Raw genomic sequence first — 18,490 nt, 5'->3', positions numbered from 1 at the left:
CAACAATGAGGGGCTGCTGGAGGGGTGCAAACGAAAGTGGAAAACATGATGACACCGAGGTGAATGTTTTACAAATGTTCACCAGGTCCTGGTCTATGGAATGGATTCCAGAGAAGAACCCACAGCAGCGATTCTCAGGCAGGAGAGGGCAGTGAACATTTGGGACTTTTTCTCTTCATCCCAATGGCTTGGAGTCCTACTGCCACTTAATGAATGGGGGCAGGACAGTCCCACAAAAGGAAAAATTGTCCTGTGTCCCACAGGACTTTCAAATGTCCCACTGCACATTCGGGTAAGAGGAGAACCTGCCTCTAATAATCTGAATCTAGAACTTAAAACCCATTTTATATATAACCACAAATGAGTGTTTGCATGGCTTTAATAAACACTGAATTTTCCAGGAATGCAACTACTGTGTAAATGAGGGACGGTTGTCTTCTATTTCGTTCAGAAACTTATCCAGGGGGTTGTTTGTTTTACCATTTTGGAAAATCACTTCTCCAATGGCAACTGTGCTTACGGGTCCTGGATCACCAACAGAGCACATCAGTATCATCCAAATATGGGGTGTGGTATCCAGTTAGTCTGCATACTATAAGCACACACGTCTAACGACTTCATTACATCTTGCAGTGTATCTTTCATGAGCATTCCACATAGTAAAATACCTCTTATTCCATTATAAATTACTTTCATTTTCTTTGATATTACCAAATAAAGCATATATATAGAGAGATATAGATATATATAAATATATAGATATATTCAATTCTGACTTTGAGTAGGTTATATCGTCTTAGAACTTCCTATCGGGATGGTATAGGGGGTGTTGGGTCTAACTGAGTAAGACCTACTACTCTAGATTAGAAAGAGAAACCAGCTAAACGGCTGTGATGTTGCTGGTAGGGGTACAAAATGGTTCACCCCAAAGAAGCAAAATGACAAGTGCTGTAACCTTTGACCCAGCAATTCCACTTTTGGGAATTTCTCTGACAGTTACTGAGTGACATACATACATGGTTATTCATTACTGCATTATCTCTAAGAACAGAAGACTGGAAACAGCCCAACTGGCTATCAGTGCATAATTGGTTAAAGAAACTGGTGCACCCTCACAATGGTGTGTTGTGCCACAATGTTAAAAATGAGGATACTTTCTACACATGGATGTGAAAAGATCTCTAGCGTAAATTAATTATCTTAAAAAAACAAGATACTTAACTGTATATGGCATGCAACCTTTGTGTAAGAAACGGGGAAATAAGAATACATATTTGTATTTGCTTTAAAGAAAAAAACAAGCAAGCTGCCCAAGAAACTACTACTAGTTATTACCTGTTAGGGAATTAGGAGGAACAGAGTAGATGGGGATGGGTTTGAAAGTGACATTTCACAATGTTTATCACGTTCAATCATTTTGGATTCTTTAGGCTTGTGAACATATTACTTATTTGAAACAACAGAATGCAAATGTTCATATATCTGTAACAGTTCAGATACGGGGGCCTGGGGTAGAGTGGAGAGTGTGGTCATTGGGATGAAATGTGAGAAACACTTAAAGTCCTCAATCCCTACAGAGGTGGTTCTCAAATCCCCAGAGGTTCTGATTCAGTAAGTTCAAGTTGGGGAAGGAGGTGGAGTGGGAACTGTATCCGTAATAAGCTCGTCAGAGGATTCTGATGCCAGTGGCCATGGATCCCTTTTGCAAGCACCAGGCTTCTCTCACTCAAAGTGGAGCGTTGAGCCTGGTGGCATTGTGGACTTTGGGGTCAAACAAACCTAAGTTCAGGTCATGGATCACCCTCACACTCACTGGGAAGTTGCCCAACCTTTCTGAGCCACCCTTTTCTCAGCTGCAAAAGATGTTAACAACAGAGCCATTTTCACACAGACATAAGGAGGACGAAATGGGGTGGTGTAGCTAAGTATTCAACAAACATTAGTTATTACGTTCATTCTGCAAACACAGAATTTCCACACGTGGGCTATCGCTCTGGTTCTCACTTTGCCTTGGAGTGCCAAAGTAGCAGAGCTCTTGGCTGAAGCCCAGCTTCCTGCTTGACAATCACCACACACACACACACACACACACACACACACACACACACTCACACGAACATGCACGCACACACGCACATACAGCACCCATCTTTCCATGCCCACCTTACTGCCTGACCCAGACCTCTATTATCTCCTCCGTAAAATCCTTTGACTTCCTCCTAATGAGACATCCTTTCTAATACATTTCTTCTTCCAACAATAGCCAGAGCCCTCTTTTTAAAAACAAAAATTAGGACATAAGAATTCCCCTGCTCAAAATCTTCCAGTCATTTCCATTTTAAATTAAAATTCAGACTCCTTACCAAGGCACCCAAGGCCCTTGATTGCCACCCTCCAGCCTCACCTCCCATCCCTCTCCCATTAGTAACTGTACTCCAGCCAGTCTCCTTGGAGTCCCCAAAACCCTAAATCTGTTCCCTCCTTGGCCCTTTGCATGTGTTGTGTTCTCTGACTGGATCATGCTTCCTCCAAATGGCCCCAAGGCTGTATCGCACTGTATTCAGGTCTCTGCTCAAACGTCCCCTCTGTGGGGAGAACTTTTCCCTGACCATCCCAGGTAAAAGAGAAACACATATGAGGTCTGACAATTACATTCACAAACTTGCCACCATGTACTTACATTGGCAGCACTGTACAAAGCGCTCGGTAAGGTTTCATAACCTTGGTATATGAGTGTCTCACAGCTGTGCTCGTGTCGACGTGGGATGGTGTCTTGCTGAGGGGCATTCATTATTGTTGTTGCATGTTTTTGTGTGCTGTCGCAAGAATGTCTGAGTTTGAATTAGAGCAATGAACAAACATGAAATTCCTTGTTAAACTTGGCAAGAGTGGAAGTGAAATCAGGGACACGTTAGTCCAAGTTTATGGGGATAATGCCATGAAGAAAACAGCAGTGTACAAATGGATTAAACGTTTTTCTGAGGGGAGAGAATGTGTCACTGATGAAGAGAGGTCAGGGCAGCTAACAATGAGCAGAACTGATGAAAACATTGCAAAAATTCATCAAATTGTGTGTCAAAACCATTGGCTGACTGTGAGAAGCATAGCAGACCAAGTAAACATCGATAGAGAAGCAGTTAGGAAAATCTTCACTGAAAATCTTGGCATGAGAAAGGTGTGTGCAAAAATGGTCCTGAAGGAGCTCACCGATGAACAAAAGCAAAGGAGAGTCGAAGTTTGCCAAGACCTTTTGGAGAGGCAAGATGATGTTTTGGGCCATGTTATCACTGGTGATGAAACATAGGTGTACCAATACAACCCTGAAACAAAGCGTCAAAGTGCACAATGGAAGTCAGACAATTCTCCATGACCAAAAAAGTTATGTCAGTCCAAATCAAGAGTCAAAACGATGTTGCTAACCTCTTTTGATATCAGAAGGATTATTCATTATGAATTTGTACTAACTGTACAAAGAGTAACCAAGTTTACTATTTGGAAGTGCTGAAAAGGCTGCGTGAAAAAGTTAGACGAAAACGACCTAAACTTTTTGCCAATAGTTCATGGCTCTTGCATCATGACAATGCACCAGCTCACACGGCACTGTCTGTGAGGGAGTTTTGAGCCAGTAAACAAATAACTGTATTGAAACATCCTCCCTACTCACCTTATCTTGCCCCCAATAATTTTTTTTTTACCCGAAGATACAGGAAATATTGAAAGGAAGATATTTTGATGACATTCAGGACATCAAGGGTAATACAATGACAGCTCTGATGGCTATTCCAGAAAAAGAATTCCAAAATTGCTTTGAAGGGTGGACTAGGTGCTGGCGTCAGGGCATAGCTTCCCAACGGGAGTGCTTCGAAGGTGACCATGGTGATATTCGGCAATGGTGTATGTAGTACTTATTCTAGGATGAGTTCACGAACTTAATTGTCAAATCTCGAACACTCACTCTCTCACACACACACATCTCTGTGCTCTCACCTGGCTTCATTTCTCTTCCTAGCAGTTATCACTACTGATAGAGTGATGTATTTGTTTACACTGTGTCTCCCCCATTGAATGAGATGTGCCCATCCTCTTCATCATTCTGACTATAAAGTCTTCAGCCAGGCCTTCGATACTATGGGGGCTCAATAAACATGGGCTGAATGACTAGAACAGAGGTCAGCTTGAAATTCCTTTCTGCGAAGGTCCCACCTATTTCCTTCTTCCTCAGGCTCTAGTACTATCCACCTCACCCAAGTTTCAGAGCCTCTATAAAAGCACTAGGTTTGCCAAGAAGGAAAGAATCAGGGAAGCTGTTTCTCTGAGGAGAATTCTCTGTAACATCTCGGTGGGAGAATGCTGGTTGGAGGAAGAAGAGAAGGCGAGACTAGGAAGATGTCTTGAAACTTTAAGAGCACTGTGAAAAAGCCATGCTGAATGCTGCTTTTTAAGCTATCAGAGGAAAGAAACTTACCGTACAACAGTGACAATATTTCTAGCCCTGCAATGGTGCTGAAGGGAACAGATACGTGTTAAGATGACCACTGTGACCACAGAAGAATATTCTTCTCTTGGACTGGTTTGGAAACGTTTGAAATGCAGCCCTTGAGAACGACAGCTCTGAAGCTAGTGTCAGGTTCACTATGCCGAATGCCTTGAATGGAGTCGGCATTAAGGCAGCTTCAGCTGAATTCAACCAAACTGGATGATCCTTTCAAACATTTCTAACTCTCCCACTGAATGGAAAAAAGAGGGCTCTTGAGTCTCCAACACAGAAAAAGGCAATGGGTGGGCACACGGGTACTTTGCATCATACGTGCCCCCGGTGCCTAAGGGCCCTTCCCCAGTCTGAGAAGATTGTCCTGGGCAGTGGCACAGGCCCATCCCAGAGCAAAGACCTGAAAGGACCAGCTGGCTATCGAGCAGCTCACCCAAGCCTATCGTGTTGCCCCGAAAATAAGACCAGGTCTTATATTCATTTTTGCTCCATTAGGGCTTATTTTCAGGGCATGTCTTATTTTTTCATGTACAACAATCTACAGTTCTTTAACTGCAGTCATGTCATCTTCTGGAACATTGTCATAACGTATTAAATGCGTCCGTCTGGCTGAGATCTTAACTGGGGCTTATTTTCGGGTAGGTCTTATTTTCAGGGAAATACGGTAGCACCTATCTGCCCACAGGTGTTAGAGCCAGCTTGTCCACTCCTCCGCAGGAGCAGAGACTGAGCTTGCAAGGCTCATGCTCCTCCAGCTCTCCCCTGCTAATCCCCACCTCCATGCATTCTGTCCTAGGGTAAGGCTAGTCTTTTGAAGAGATTCCTTTAAACCAACTTCTACCTTTGTCCCTGAAGAACAGTGACCTCCCATTCACACAGCTATACTGACATGCAAAATGACACAGCTTCTTAGCCACCATTCTCTGAGCAAGAGAAGAATGCTCGTGTGAAATGAGAAGCCCTTAAGAGAACAGTTGCAACATATGCCAAAGCTACTATTCTGGTTTTGTTTTACATTCAAAACATCAAGCCAAATAGAGAAAAAGAAGCAAGTGTTCGCGCATAGTACACCTTCTAATTATCTGAATCTAAAGTTGCCTGTTTTCATAGAGGGCAGACGCTTTCTGGAGGTTACGGATGTAAGATGTCTTTCCAGGATTGGATCCATTTCTTTGGGAGTATCTTAAGAAATGACAAGGTTTCTAATTGTCCGTCAAGTGAGAACTGGTTGAATTAATCAGTTTATCATATAATGGAATTTCATAAAGCCATTAAAAAGGATAAGGTGACTTCTATGAACGGAAGTGCCCACGCGGTAAGCTGTCCATAAATGAAAGTGTTAAATGGAACAAACTACAGGTTGCAGAATAATACGTATAAGTATAAACCGATTTCTGTTTTTTAAAAAAACATAGATATAGGTATAGATGTAAGTATAAGTATAGATATATCACAACCTATCTTCTGAGTGTGTAAGCATGGAATAAACTGGAAAATTACATGCTAAACTGTTAACACTGGTTACCTCTAGGATTCGAAAATTGAAGTGAAACGTTTTACTTTTTACTTTCAATGTTTCAGTATTGTTTGAATCTTTACAAAAAGAGTGGAGAGTAGAAGATGGCATGTCTGAAGGTATTAACACAGGAAGCATCCAAACAACACAGATGTTCCAAAAATAAGACTTGTGCGTGATCACCTGTGTTTAAAATCATGATAAGGTAGGAAAGGAAGACCCATCAATGTTCATGAATTAGCAGAGGGAGAAGAGGCTGCTTCTCAGAGCTGAGTCCTGTTGGGAGGAAGTGCTCCATGTCTTCTCAGTTGAGAAACATGGCCATATCAGCAGGCCCGAAGGGCAGCGTGGACCAGGCATTGCCCCTGCCCTCCTTACTGCGAATGCATTTGTGGCTTTCCCCTCACTGAGTTGTTTTCATTGATAACAATCATTTTTGAAATGCTGAATTACAAGTATGCAAATATCTACTACGTGTTAAAACATTTGTTTTAATGACCATGTTTTGGATACATAAGGTATTTAAATTCCAGGAATATCAATGATCAAAATAAGTGATTGTTTTCTGCTTTATTACTTTTATATTAAAGATAAATATAATATTTTAAATTTTGCATGAAATAATCAGGTTTCAAATATATATATGGTACACCCTCTGTTTGAAGCCAATTTTTTTTCTTTTTTTAATTTTATTAAATTTATTGGGGTGACATTGGTTAATAAAATTACATAGGTTTCAAGTATACGTTTCTGTAATACATCATCTGTATGTTGCATTGTGTGTTCACCACCCAGAGTCAAATCTCCTTCCATCATAAACTATTTGATCCCCTTTACCCTTTCCTACCTCTCCCCAACCCCTTTTCCTTCTGATGGTAACCACTACACTGTTGTCTGTGTCTGTGAGTTTTTGTTTCTTTGTTTGTTTATCTTGTTCATTTGTTGCTTTCAGTTTTACATCCCACATATGAGTGAAATCATATGGTTCTTGACTTTTACCGTCTGACTTATTTTGCTTAGCATGATATTCTCAAGATCCATCCGTGTTGTTGCAAATGACAGTATTTCATCTTCTGGCTGAATAATATCCCATTGTGTATATGTACCACACTTGAAGCCAATTTTTGAATGATCCACTCTCAACTTCTTATCCCAAGTCAGCTTCCCCAATGCCAGTCAGCAACCCCTCCCACTTATTCAACAAAGCTACACTTTTCGGAAAATAAACCAATTTCTAAATAAGATAAATAAAAATAATTTAGGTTAGTAAATGATCTATTTAAACACACACACACACACACACACACACACACACACACTCCAAAGGCAAATATAAGTGTGGATGAGATTAACTACTGTTTTAAATGCTCATTGTCAATAGTTCTCTGTTTGCCTCTCTCGGCATGGATTAGAGTTGGCAGTAAAAACGAGCATAACTTCCTACCTAGGAAAACAGGAAATCCTCAACCCATTTAGAGACTGTAAAAACTCCCTTCATTGATGACCACTTCATTCAATCGTGATTTTGCATCTACAAATTTCTTATTTCATGGCTTGTTGAGGAGTTGATCCCTCATCATACGACAGTTCCTAATTATTCAATTACTCTAAGTGGTTAAATAAACATGGTCAATTTTTCTATAGTAGCTCTTTAATAATCATATATTTAAGGAGAAACGCTTGAAGTTAAGAAGCATCACAAACTAATTTGCTTAATTAAAATCATTTGACAAAGTTGTTCTTTAGGACATAAATTAAAGGGACAATATCATTTAATCAAAATTTTGGAAACCCTTGTAAATTTTAATCTTAAGAATTTATCTTAGAGAAACAATCATGAGCACAAAAATATTTAGCTATGAAAACATTTATTATAGTGTTATCTAATAGAAAAAATAAGAAACTACTTAAATGCCTAAAAATAGGGTATTGATAAAATATTAATATATCAAGGCTGCTTCATATACTATTATTCTACTATTTAAAATGATGCTGATGGAACCTTAACTATAAAAAAAAATCACAGTGATCAAAAAAAAACAATTTATCTAATATATATTCATATAACAATCCAATGCTTTAGAAGAGTTATTACCAATGAAAACCTATAAACAAAAATCCCTTAAATATATTTATTGTCAGTGAGATTATTTTGGGTTTTCTCTCCCTCTTTTTTATTTAATTATTTCTTTAAAACGATAGAAGCAATGTGTGAACATAATTTTCAACCAGTACAGAAAAGTAGAAAATGAGATGTGAAGTCTCCCTTTTCTCCAAAGAAAATGACTTTTAACAATTTCTGTTTTTCAGTTATTTTTGCGATTATCATTATAACTCTAAATAGTATATTTATATTTCTCCCTTTCTATTTGGTTGGTCCTCGACTTAGCTATTTTTACAGTGCCCTTACCATGCGCAGGCATGGTTCTAAATGCTGAGGATGTGAGAATGTGTAAAGCAATCTGTGCTCTCATGGAGTTTTCTGTCCAATGGGTTTATTAACGTCACTCTCCAATGCGGCTTTACCCAGCATCCTTGGACATGCCACAGTGAAAGTGACTTTAAAATGTGTGCACTTACCCTCTCTTTTACACTCTCTCCACTTTGAATATGAATATTTGGCCAGTATATAACAATTTTTACATTGTCCAGGTTTGTAATGTTTACATTTTATTTTATATGTCATTCTTCCAGGCTTTATCTACAGATTAATTATAAAAATTGAGACCCAGTGTCAGACAGAAAAAGAAGAGAACCATATGATTTCACTGATATGTGGTATATAAACCAAAAACAACAAAAGAACAAGACAAACAAATGAGAAACAAGAACTCATAGACACAGACAATAGTTAAGTGGTTACCAGAGGGTGAGGAGGGTGGGGGGTAGGAGATGAGGGTAAGGGGGATCAAATATATGGTGATGGAAGGAGAACTGACTCTGGGGGGTGAACACACAATGGGATTTATAGATGATGTAATACAGAATTGTACACCTGAAACCTACGTAATTTTACTAACAATTGTCACCCCAATAAATTTATATATATATATATATATATATAAAATTAAATTAAATTGAAGTAAAAAAAAATTGAGACCCATCTATTTTCAATAATAGATGGTTATGTACCAATTATGATCAGTCTCTGTGAAACCATAAAGGATATCTGGACCTACAGAGACAACCAGACTTCTGGTATGAACATAGCTCTATCAATTCGGCCTTTTTCCTTTCTCAGAGAAATCGTTAAAAAGGAACAAAGATTTTTTTTTTTAATCCACAAATTTCATTTTCACCAAAACTTGAAGGCAGATATAGTCTGCAGACTACAAAACGCAAGTAAAGACTTCCCAAAGGAGCAGGTGATGCAGAAACTGAGCTGAGGATGGGAGGACAGAAGAGCAGAGAGAAGGGAGGGGACCAGCATTAGCAGATGCCAGAAATCACAACTGCTGAGACTTAAGGGCTCTTTCTAAATGCAGGTGCCCCATCCCTGTGGCAACAATGGATGGCAACTTAAGTTGAACAAAATTAGAGGCAGAAGCCCTCCAAGATCCAAGGTGGTTCCTTGAAAGAAAGGAGATGGTACTGCACATGGAATCACACAGCCATATTAAATTGAATAGTTTGTCATTATGACAGCAGAAACAGAGAAAGTCTTTGGGTTGTGAAGGAAGCCTACAAGGAAGGCTACCTCAGCTTATCCCCTGACCTCCTACCCATATACACATACTTGAAACTCCTGCAAATAGTTATTGATCTAGAAAATCAACTAATTCAATGAGTGAAAAGAAGAAAGAAGAAGAGGAAGGAGGGGGGATAAAGATGAGAAAAATGAGGAGGAAGAGGAGCAGGGGAGGTGAGGAAAGGGAAGAGAAGAAACAACTGGCCCAACATCAGTACAAAGAGTCTGTTCTTTAAAAAGAAGAAAAAGAAGAAGAAGGAGAAGGAGAAGGAGAAGGAGAAGAAGAAGAAGAAGAAGAAGAAGAAGAAGAAGAAGAAGAGGAAGAAGAATTCATCAAACAACACTTACAAGAGAAATGTTGCTATAGAGCAGACATATGAAAATTGTGGCTAAATATTTCATCATGAATTTTAAAAGCATAAGAAGCAATCCCTCTCAGTGATGGAGGATCACAACAAGAAATATAAGAACTTGGGGAAAAGATAATGAAGACAACAGGGGAAAAGATAATGAAGACAAAAGATAATGAAGACAGCAGAATTCAAGGGAGAATTAGATAAAAATGATAAAACCAACAAAGAAATACAGATAAAACTGAAAGGGACCTGAAGAAGAATATATACTGCAGAAAACAAAGTAAGGGACATAGAGGATAGAAATTATAAAAGAAAAATATGTAAATAAAGAGTTAAATGTTAGCTAGAAAATGAGATGTTGAAGACAGGCCAAGGTGATCCAACATATGCATGATTGTAGTCTTCAAATAAGAAACCAAGAGAATGAAAATAAAACAAATATTTAAAGATATAATTCAAGAAAATATCACACAAATATAAGAGAACTTGAATCTACATAGGGCATACTGTATATTAGAGAAAGTTTACCTGAAGGGTTAGCTTTGAGACATGTCCGGGAAAAGAAATTGGGTCTTAAAGATAAAGAAAGTATCTTTAGTTAAGGAAAGGATAGTTAAGGAAAATATCAAGCTGCTTATAAGGGGGTAAATCAGGCTGGCATCAGATGTCTCCAGAACAACATTCAAGGTCAAAATATAATGGAACAATTTCTATAATATTCTCAAGGAAAAGGTATGGGTCAAGTATTTTATATACAACCAAACTGACATTCTAGGGTAAATATTACCTACAAACAGTGGCGAACAAGGAAAATCTCAGAGAATGCTATATACATGATACTAGATAAACTTAAAAGGAGAAATTAATTATTAGAAACGTTATAACAAAGTTATAAAGAAAGCACACACACAAAACAAAAAAAAAACTACACATCAATCTCACATATGAATGGTGATTCAAATCTCCAAGTTACATATTAACAAACAGAATCCAGAACACATTAAAAGAATCACAAGACAAAGAAGCCAAGTATCTCCTCATCATTTACCATTATAGGTAAATTACTAGTCAATGTAATTTGATAACAGAAGGGGAAAAAAAGAAAATTAAAGTCATTAAAATTGGGAAGAGGAAGTAAAACTGTCAGAAGACAATCTAATTGTGCATCTGGAAAATTAAAGGGAATCAACTGAAAAACTAATTTCAGAATTCAAAAGATATTGGGGTAACAAATTTATTCATAGAAATTAATAGCCTTCATGTATATGTATATATACCACAGCTACTTAGAAGATATAATGGAAGAAAATATCCATATAGTCTAGCCACAAGAAAAATAAAATACCTCGGCACAAACTTTTTAAAAATGTGGAAGAAAAGTTTAAAACACCATTAAAGACAGAAAGAATTCTTGAATTAAAGGAAAGATGTATCATTATCTTAAGATATAAATGATATCATTTATCTCCAAATTTGTTTATATGTTTAGTATGACTTAGTAAAAATTATCAATAAGATTGTTTTAGAACATACCCTGACTCTAAAGTTCAAATGGAAAACAGTCAGGAAAATCCTGAAAAAGAAGTGTAATGAGGGAAGAGTAAGCCTACCAAATATTAAAATATATTATAAACCTCAAAAAGTAAACATTGTGATACTAGCAAATAAACAGATTGTTAGGCAAAAAAGAAGAAGAAGAAGAAGAGGAGGAAGAAGAAGAGGAAGGAGAAGGAGAAAGAAGGAGAAGGAGAAGAAGAAGAAGAAACACACAGCATAGAAAATCCTAAAACAAATCCAAATACCATCATACAGTTCTTTAATATAAATGAAGATCTCCATGAAAGGAGAAAATAAATATAGCTGGTGTTGAGACAGTTGGATATCTATCTGGAAAAAGTGAATTTGGGTTCATAGCACACATCAGGATAAATTTCATTTAGATCTAAGATTTAAATATAAATAAATAATTTCCTTTCCCTGATACACACACCCAAAATTTACTAGGAAAAAACCATGAGAGAATTCTTTTATAACTTGGAATAGGAAAGACCTACTATGACTCAAAATCCAGAAGGCATAAAAAAGTTACACTACATAAAAAGTCTAAATCACACAGAGTATGGTTAATAAAAAATATTTAAGAAAAGTCAAATAACAAATGACAGACTTCCACTTCTTGTTAGGATATAGTTAACTGCAAAATACCATCACTCTCACTTTATAAATGAGAACAAGTTGGATAACCTACAAAGTCCTTGACAGAGAGACAAGTACAGAAGAAATCCATCATAGATGGAAATAAAAGAGAAGCCAACTGAAGTTTTAATGGTTGCATAGGATTAGTATGATAGATTAGAATTCCAAGGACCCCAGTCACAGAGCAAGTCTTCACTCACCTGTTGACTCTTTCCCACAGTCTTCACTGAATGCATGGGAGTAGTGTACTGAAGGCTGGGGACAAGGCAAGGGTGCTGAGAAAGGTCCCCTCAAGGTCAACAGTGGCTTCCTCTAGTGCAAGGCAGGGACCTTCCCCAAGTACAAGGTAGCAGCCTGCCAAAGACAGAGGACAGAGCAAATAGGTCTGAGAAACACCTTTAAGGGACTCAGGCATTCACCATAAGAACTTCAGCTACTCTTGAAAGCTTAGGGTTAGGGTAGGAGATTTACGTAGCTGAGAGATGAAAGAAATACATAGGGAGCCTACGGACATAAAAAGAGTGATAAAGGGATATTTTGGACAACTTTATGCCACCAAACTCAACAATCTAAATGAAAGATTTAAATTCCTTGAAAAACACAACTTAACATAAAAATGACATAAGAAGAAATAGAAAATCTAAAAGCTCAGGATCTGTCAAATAAATTGAATTTTTAACAAAAACAGGTATGAAAAATTCTAAGTTCAGATTTCTTCACAGTAAATTCTATCAAACATTTAAAAAAGAAATAATTCCAGTCACAAACACTTTAAGAAAATAGATAAGGAAGGACAATCCCCACCTCATTTGATGAGACCAGCATATCCCTGATACAAAACCCTGACAAGGTCATTACAAAAAAGAAAATTAGGGATCAATATCTCTAATGAACATAAATGCAAAAATCTTTAACAAAATATCAGCAAGTTGAATACAGCAGTTATATAAAAAGGATAATTCATCATGACCAACAGGGTTTTAGTTTTCAAAAAATAACAAGAACACAAGTTGTTTCATCTTTTGAAAAAAATCAAACAATGTAATTCTCCACATTAACAGAATAGAATAAAGGAGAGGGAAAAAAAAGTGTGGATGTGTTAACAGATGCAAAATAAAATCAACAAAATTCAACACAAATTTAAGACTTTTTTAAAAGCTCAAAACCAGAAGTAGCAGGGAACTTCCTCAATCTGATAAAGACCATCTACCAAAAACAACTACAGATAACAAAACATATCAATGGTGAAATAACAAACACTTTCCCCCTACAACTGGGAATAAGGCAAGAATGTCTACTCTTACCATTTCTGTTTAACATTGTACTGGAATTCTTAACCAGTGCAACAAAGTAATAAAAATACTGGAAAGGAAAAAGTAAAATTTTCATGATTTGCATATGACATGGTTGTATACATAGAAAACCCTATAGAATCTAATATATATGTGATTAGAAAACCCTATAGAATCTAACATATGCATATATATAATAAAAACTACTAAAACTAATGAGTGAACTTAGAAAGGTCACAGAGACAAAGTAGATATATAAAAATTAACTGCATTTCTATATATTAGTAACAAACAAAAATACAATTTGAAAAATCACATAAATAGCTAGGAATAAATCTAAGAAAAGATATAAATCCTCTACTGAAAACAACAAAACATTCCTGTGAGAAATTAAAGAAGGCTTTAAAAATACAGTCAAACCATTAATATTATTAAGATATCCATTTTCCCAAAACTGATCTCTTTATTCAATGTTGGCCCAACCAAAATCTCAGAAGACATTTTTATGGAAGTTGAAAAGCTGATTCTAAAAATACAAACACAAAGAACCAAGAATAGACCAAATGATCTTGAAAAAGATGAACAAAGTTCAAGGACTTACATGATCCAACTTTAAAACTTATTATAAAGGTAGAGTATCAAGACAATATTGAATTGGTATAGGTATAGACATAAAGATAAATAGAATGAATAGAGAGCCCAAAAATAGACTCATAATGTCAATTGATTTTCAACAAAAATTCCAAGGTAATTCAATGGGGACAAGAATATCCTTTGGACAATTGGAATCCGTATAGCCAAAAAATAAACCTCAGCCCTTGTATTCCATGGTACACAAAAATAACTCAATGGATTATAGATATAAGTCTAAATGCTAAAACTACAGACTTCTAGAATAAAATATAAGAGAAAAACCTTTATCACCCCAGCATAGGCAAAGATTACTTTATGCATACAATAAACATGAACCCAAAAAGAAGAAAATGATAGCATAGAACTCATCAAAATTAAAATCACCTGCTCTTTGAAAGACACCTTAAAAATCAAAAGATAATATTTACCAAAAGACTTATATTTAGAATATATAAAGAATTTCTGGGCTGGCCGGTTGGCTCAGTTGGTTAGAGCAAGGTGCTCATAATACCAAGGTTGCCGGTACAATCCCCACGTGGGTCACTGTGAGCTGCGCCCTCCACAACTAGATTGAAACAACTACTTGACTTGCAGCTGGGTCCTGAAAAAACACGCTTTAAAAAAAAAATAGAATTTCTACAACTCAACATTAAGAAAATACACAATTTACAAATGAACAAAAGATTTGAACAGGCACTCACAAATGAAGATTTATAGATGGCAAAAAAACACATGAAATTATGCTTATCGTCATTATCAAAAGGGAAATACAAATTTCAAACCACAATGAGATTTCACTATGCACCCACTAGAATAGTTAAGATTTAAAAGCTAGACAATACTAACTGTTGCTGAGGTTGTGTAGCACCTGGAAGTCTCATATATTACTGATGTAAATGTAAGAGTACAATCATTTTGGAAAACCCTTGGGCAATTTCTTATATACATATACTTTCTCTATAATCCAGAATATCCTAGGTATTTACTCGAGAAAAATGAAAACACATGCCTACAAATTATACACGAATGTTCTTAGCCCCAAACTAAAAATAATCCAAGTGTCTGTTATCAGGTCATTGGATAAACAAATATAATGGAATACTACACAGCACTAAAAATGAATTACTGATACACGCAACAATCAACATGATGAACCTTATGCTTGATTGAAAGAAGCTGGGTACAAAAGAGTGTATACTGTAATGATTACAAAATATGTTAAGTTGAAAACAAACAAAAACTAATCTATGGTAACAAATAAAAAAATGCTTGCTCAGTTGGTAGGCATCAAACTACACAAAGGCACAAAGGCACTTTCTGGAGTGATACAAATGTTGCACATTTTGTTGTGGGTAGTGTTTGCACACTATTGCCAAAACTCATAAAACTGGGTACTTAAGATCTGTGCATTTTATTGTGTGTAAATTATGCCTCAATTAAAAAAAAAACTACACTATGCTTATTAGATTTCTCTGTAGCATATTGTTGGCCAGCAATAATACTGTTGTTTTCAAGAGATGCTGATGGACTACCTTGCATTGTGATAACTGCCTTTTTGTATTATACATATTTGTAACTATAAAATCTTCATAAATGCAATCAATTGCAATAATAAAGTTGTACAACACTTAAAAATGACAACTGGTAGATTGGAGATAATATTTTCAATTCATCTCTCAGACAAAGGGCTAATCACTCATATATAATAATTCTTCAAAACTTATTTTAAAATACTTTAAGTTACCAAAGTAAAGACATCCTTACTCTAAGAGTGGCGTGCTTTCCTCACAAGTGGATTTGACTCTTGAGTGTAGCCACTTTTCCTGTTTCTGGTTTCATTTCCATGTCTAATGGTGGTCTGGAAAAAAAAGGAGAGAGGTAATGAGGAAGAGATCAGGAAAGGAGGGAGGAAGGGAAGGAGGAAGAAGAAGGGAGAGAGGGAAGACAGATACATGCCTATGCTCAGAAAAAGTGCTATATAAAAATATACCAACATATTAATAACAGGGAGTGAAATTATGGAAGACTTTTTTTAATGTATTATCTGTGTTTTCTACAATGACCATATATTACTTTCTGCTCATTTATAGGAAATGCTATCATGCAAATGAGAACTATTTCTGGTGAACCTATTATACTTACAAGCACTTTAAATAATTTCCACAGAGTTCAATTTATGAGCTGAAATTTTATTCCTTCAACAGGCAATGCTTTTATTATTCATTTATCCCCACCCACCCGCAGAACATGGATGAATTAAGAGAGTTTTATGAATTTTTATTTATAAATGCTGCATAATTTTTTATTACAACAGCAGAGGATATTTTTTTAAAGCTCATTTAAATCTACCTAACTTATATTTGGAGTTTTCTTCTATAGTTTCCATCAGAGAGAGTGCCCATATTGGTTTCTCAAAATAGATGTATGAAAGGAATCCACTGGCAATTTGTCCTTTAAAAAAAAGCCTTTGTATTATATTTCAAACACATAAAAATAGAGACTTGTTTAGTGAAACTTGTATAACCAAACCTTAGACTTAACAAATATTTTGCTATATTTGCTTCATCTTTTTAAAAGTAAATTAGACAGGACATTTCATCCCTAAATGCTTCAGCGTGCGTTTCTAGAAAATAAGGACATCTTCTTACATAACGAAAAAAAAAAATTTTTTCATACCTTAACACAATTAACTATAATTTATAATATCATCTCTACTTAGACCATATTCAAATTTCCCCATTTATCCCAAAAATGTTTCTTTGCATTATTTGTTCAAACTAGGATCCACCTGAGGTCCGACTGACCATTTCATTTCTAAAATCTAGTCTTTTTAAAATCCAGAACAGTTTCCATCATCAGCACGACTTTTTTTCTTTTTCCTTTTTTTCCCAATGTTCTTTTTTAATGTTATAAGCCCTGGTTTTAAGAAGAAAGCTGCCTTGCCTTTGGAACCTCTAAACCCGGAAGAGAATTTCCCTTCTGGCCTGAAGGAACACACGCTTAATGTAGCTTGCAGGAAGCCTGATTTCAGCTAGCTCTAATACCCCAGAAGGAGTTAAAATGTGAAAGAACAGCACTTTCTGTCGTAGGATCCCCATCTTATCGCAGACAACAGGGGTAAGAGAAAACATTTTGCGCTAATGATGTTTACAGCTAACCAGATCTGGTTGAAGCAATTCATTGGACTCCAGTTTGCAAGTCTCATTTCTTATAAGGTTCATTTATCTTTGAATGCTCAACCACCAAAAGTACCCTGCCTTCACATTTCTCTGAGTATTAAGCTAGACAATGAATTCGTCTCCCAGCTGGTTAACTATCTTTAACCCCCCAGGCTGCTACAGTATTGTGTGTGTTAATTCAACTGCATTACAAATTCTCTAATATAGAAAGACAGCAACAAAAGAAACAAATATTAAGCATAATGAAAGGAATGTTGCTAGGGAGACTTTCAGATGATACAACCAAGAAAGTCCTCCATGTATAGAAGGAAGAGTTCTTAAATCACTCAACGTATAATAATTGAACATCTGCGGACTGGCTCATGCCCCCATCCCCATACTGTCCTAGAAGAAGGTGTGGCTTTCCTTGCCAGGCCTGGGTCACAGGCCCTACCCTGAGTTCAGCAGTGAAGTCAACTTCATCCAGACCTAAATCTAAGAGTAGTGAACAGAGCTTTCCCCAAAGAAAATCAGAGAGCAGCTACCAGCAAAAGGGGGAATGGATCCTGGGCAGGCAAAACCAATAGATGGGCAGCCATAGAACCAGGGATAATGGAAACAGGGCTCCATAAACATAGAGAAGAGGTCATCATGGGTGTGTGTCCCCCCTTTCCATTCGAGTGCTCAGGTCCCTAGTACTTCTTAACTAAGTAGCCTCGGTCCTTCTCCCAATGGCATCCCATTCTCTTAGGATTCTAGGTCCATCATGTTTGTTGCCCTATTGGGCAAGCTTCCTAAAGTATCTCCTGTCCCAGGCAGATAAACCTTATCTCCACCGAAATGCATTTTATAGAATCCTTAATGGAAAGAGCATTTTGGTCCCAATCCCTGTAAATATATGATAGTTCAGCTTTCTAGGCTTTTGAGTCCAGCCTTAGTGGGAGAAATCATTCATTTCTTGATTCAGTTCTTCTAGATGTTGGAAGGCAACATCAGAAGCAGTTGTTTATTTTTCAGTGAAAGATGAAATGATGGCAGGGAGGTTAGCTTGGCTTTTTTTGTTTTGTTTTGTTTTGTTTTTAACTATTTTTTTTTAAACAGGAGTTTTAGTTTTACAACAAAATTGAGAGGAAGGTGCAAAGACTTCCCCCATACCTCCTGT

The sequence above is a fragment of the Rhinolophus ferrumequinum genome, chromosome 17 (assembly GCF_004115265.2).
Source record: "Rhinolophus ferrumequinum isolate MPI-CBG mRhiFer1 chromosome 17, mRhiFer1_v1.p, whole genome shotgun sequence".
Taxonomy (NCBI): Eukaryota; Metazoa; Chordata; class Mammalia; order Chiroptera; family Rhinolophidae; genus Rhinolophus; species Rhinolophus ferrumequinum.
The sequence above is the reverse complement of the archived record's forward strand: the minus strand, read 5'-3'. Positions refer to the sequence as shown.